Source organism: Arachis ipaensis, chromosome B06 (genome assembly GCF_000816755.2).
Source record: "Arachis ipaensis cultivar K30076 chromosome B06, Araip1.1, whole genome shotgun sequence".
In the NCBI taxonomy this organism is placed as follows: domain Eukaryota; kingdom Viridiplantae; phylum Streptophyta; class Magnoliopsida; order Fabales; family Fabaceae; genus Arachis; species Arachis ipaensis.
The window spans coordinates 131,383,535-131,386,866 of NC_029790.2; positions in this window are offsets into that span (position 1 = coordinate 131,383,535).

Below are 3,332 nucleotides of genomic sequence, written 5' to 3' on the forward strand. Positions count from 1 at the left end.
TGCCCGAATATATGCGATCCTTACTCTCCTCTTTTCTAAAACCTTCCATAAGACCTCCCTTGGTACCCTATCATACGCTTTTTCCAAATCAATAAACACCATATGTAGATCCCTTTTATTACTACGATACCTCTCCATCATCCTTCTTAATAGGTATACCGCTTCAGTGGTAGATCTGCCTGGCATAAATTCAAATTGGTTCTCTGTTACTTGTGTCTCTTTTCTCAACCTCCGTTCTATCACCCTTTCTCATAACTTCATAGTATGACTTATAAGCTTAATCCCTCTATAGTTTCCGCAACTTTGTATATCCCCCTTATTCTTGTAGATAGGTACCAATGTACTCTTTCTCCACTCATCAGGCATCTTCTTTGACCTTAAAATCTCATTAAAATGCTTGGTTAATCAGTTGATGCCTTTTTCTCCAAGACCCTTCCAAACCTCAATCGGGATATTATCAGGTCCTACTGTCCTGCCATTTTTCATCTGCTTTAGAGACTCTTTTACCTCAAAGTCTCAAATCCTTCGATAGTAGTCAAATTTTTGGTCTTCTTCCCTTGTGCATAATCGACCAAGGCTCGGAAGAGTCTTTTGTCCCTCATTAAATAACTCGTAGAAGTAGTTCTTCCACCTTTCATTAATCTTCTCCTCTTGAACCAACACCTCTCCATCCTTATCCTTTATGCACTTAACTTGATCCAAATCTCTCGTTCTTCTTTCCCGACTCTTTGCGATTCTATATATACCTTTTTCTCCTTCTTTCGTGCCCAAAGACTGATAGAGACCCTCATATGCTCTTGTTCTTGCTTCACTTACAGCCACTTTTGTCTCTTTCTTAGCCGCCTTATATTTTTCCCAGTTATCTGCATTGCGGCATAAAAACCACTCTTTAAAGCATTCCCTTTTTATCTTTATCTTTTCTTGTATACTCGCATTCCACCACCAGGACTCCTTGTCTCTTGGTCCTATTCCTTTAGATTCACCAAAACTTTCTTTTGCTGTTCTTCTAATAACTTCTGCCATCTCCCTCCACATCTCTTCCGCGCTTCCATTCCCATCCCACTTTGCCTCTTCTCCTACCTGTCTTAGGAAGCTTTTTTGTTCCTCACCTTTCATCTGCCACCACCTCATTCTTGGGTTCTTCGTATGATGTCTTTTCCTCAACTTTTGCTCAACGCGAAAATCCATGACGAGCACCCTATGTTGTGTTGTCAAACTCTCTCCCGGGATAATTTTACAGTTAATGCAAAATTTTCGGTCGACTCTCCTCAACAAGAAGAAGTCGATTTGAGAGCTTGTCATGCCACTCTTATAGGTTATAAGATGTTCGTCTCTCTTTTTAAAACATGTATTTGCGATGAAAAGATCAAAAGTTGAGGAAAAATCCAAAATAGTTTTACCCTCGGCATTGGTCACCCCGAAACCATGGCCTCCGTAAATACTCCCATATCCAGTCACTTCTCTCCCAACATGGCCATTTAAATCTCCTCCTAAGAAAATCTTATCTCCCAAAGGTATGCCTTGAACCAAACTCTTTAGATCCTCCCAAAACATTATCTTGTGTTGTTCGTCCGAACCCACTTGCGGTGCATAGGTGCTAATCACATGGAAAGCACCTCCCTCTACCACAAATTTGATAGAGATGATCCGATCTCCCACCCTCTTGACATCCACTACGTCCTTCTTCCACTGCTTATCCACAATTATTCCAACCCCATTCCTATTCTTCACATTTCCTGTATACCAAAGTTTGAAACCAAAAGTATCCAACTCCCTAGCCTTTGCACCAACCTATATCGTTTATTGTAGGCACATAATGTTAATCTTCCTCCTTGTCATGGTGTCCACCACCTCCATAGACTTTCCTGTTAGAGTGCTTATGTTTACATTAGTATTTTTAAGAAGTTGAAATATCTTGGTGTATGCAACGAATAATTAATTAATAACTTACAGAAAAACTAGTTGGGAGGTTATAATAAGGATGCTGAGGTTAATATTTCTAAAACCAAAAATATATATAAAAGATGCATGTAATTCTTTTAGTATGTTTTCCTTTTAAATTTAAAAAACGAGATATTATTGCATAAATGCATAATGTTTGATTCTTCATGGAGATTAATTATACTAACCCATCAATTCATAGGGACACATTTTAAATGATAATCTGATAATTAATTGTCATAACAAAGGCTGATATGCAGCTTTATAGATGGATTAATCAGAATCCACTTAAAGGCTCCATATAAACATGCATGCATGACCAAGTTGCTTTCATTTTTGCTGTTGGATCTTTGACTTTTCTATAACATCCTGTCTTAAAACCTTTATCGTACGGTTATGATATTTAAAAGAAGATAGTCGTACACTACATTTTTGTTTATTGTTTTATATTTTTTAATACATGATAACTGATTTAGTTATTGATTTTTTATATACTTATAGCATTTTTCTTATTAAAGACAGAAAATTTTGTAGCTCGAAGTATTAATTAACCTATTTAAAAAAGAAAAATTTATTAAATCAAACTCCCCTCGAACGAAGGAATTGGTAAAATAATAATATGAAAAATTAATTATTATTAAATTAAAAGTTTTAAAAAATTTAAAATTCAATTTATTTATTGATTGGTTTACTTGAAAAGAAAAAATTATTGAATAAATCTTGTGGATAACATATTGTCCAGCATAAAAATCCGATTAGAAACAAACTGTCGGTCATCTTGCCACTGAGTTTTAAACCTTTTAAGCTATGTGGACAAATTGAATGGACCAATTGATTAATTACATTGAAATACACATCAACAAATAAAAAATATATATTACTCACCATTGTCATGAAAGTATTTATTCAACAGTTTAATTTTTTGGTGACTTCAAAAAAAATAAGCAACAACTAAAAAAGGAAAAATAACCAAGAAACTGTTTAAGAAAGACAGTTTTACCGAATACTATTCTTAAATTCCTTTTAAGGTAATAAAAGTTCTATTTGAGAAGAAAGGGTCCTCATTACAATTTTTACCATGATATCTGCTACTATATTTATATCTCTCAAGATCAACTGAAGATCAGCACGCTATTTTTAAGATATCATCTCGGATTTTTAACACAAAATGATCAATAAACCCAGAACAATCATGTAAATTTTATTGACAATAGTAAAAGCCTCCACACAGTCTGTCTCACATATAATGTCTCTTTGTCCTGAGTTTCATGTTAAAAAAAAACCTCTCCAAATAACAAACAACTCTCCTTATAAAATACTACGATTCTTAACAGTTTAATTTAATAGAAAGATATATAAATATTTATATTTATAATATGTTTTCTATAAGT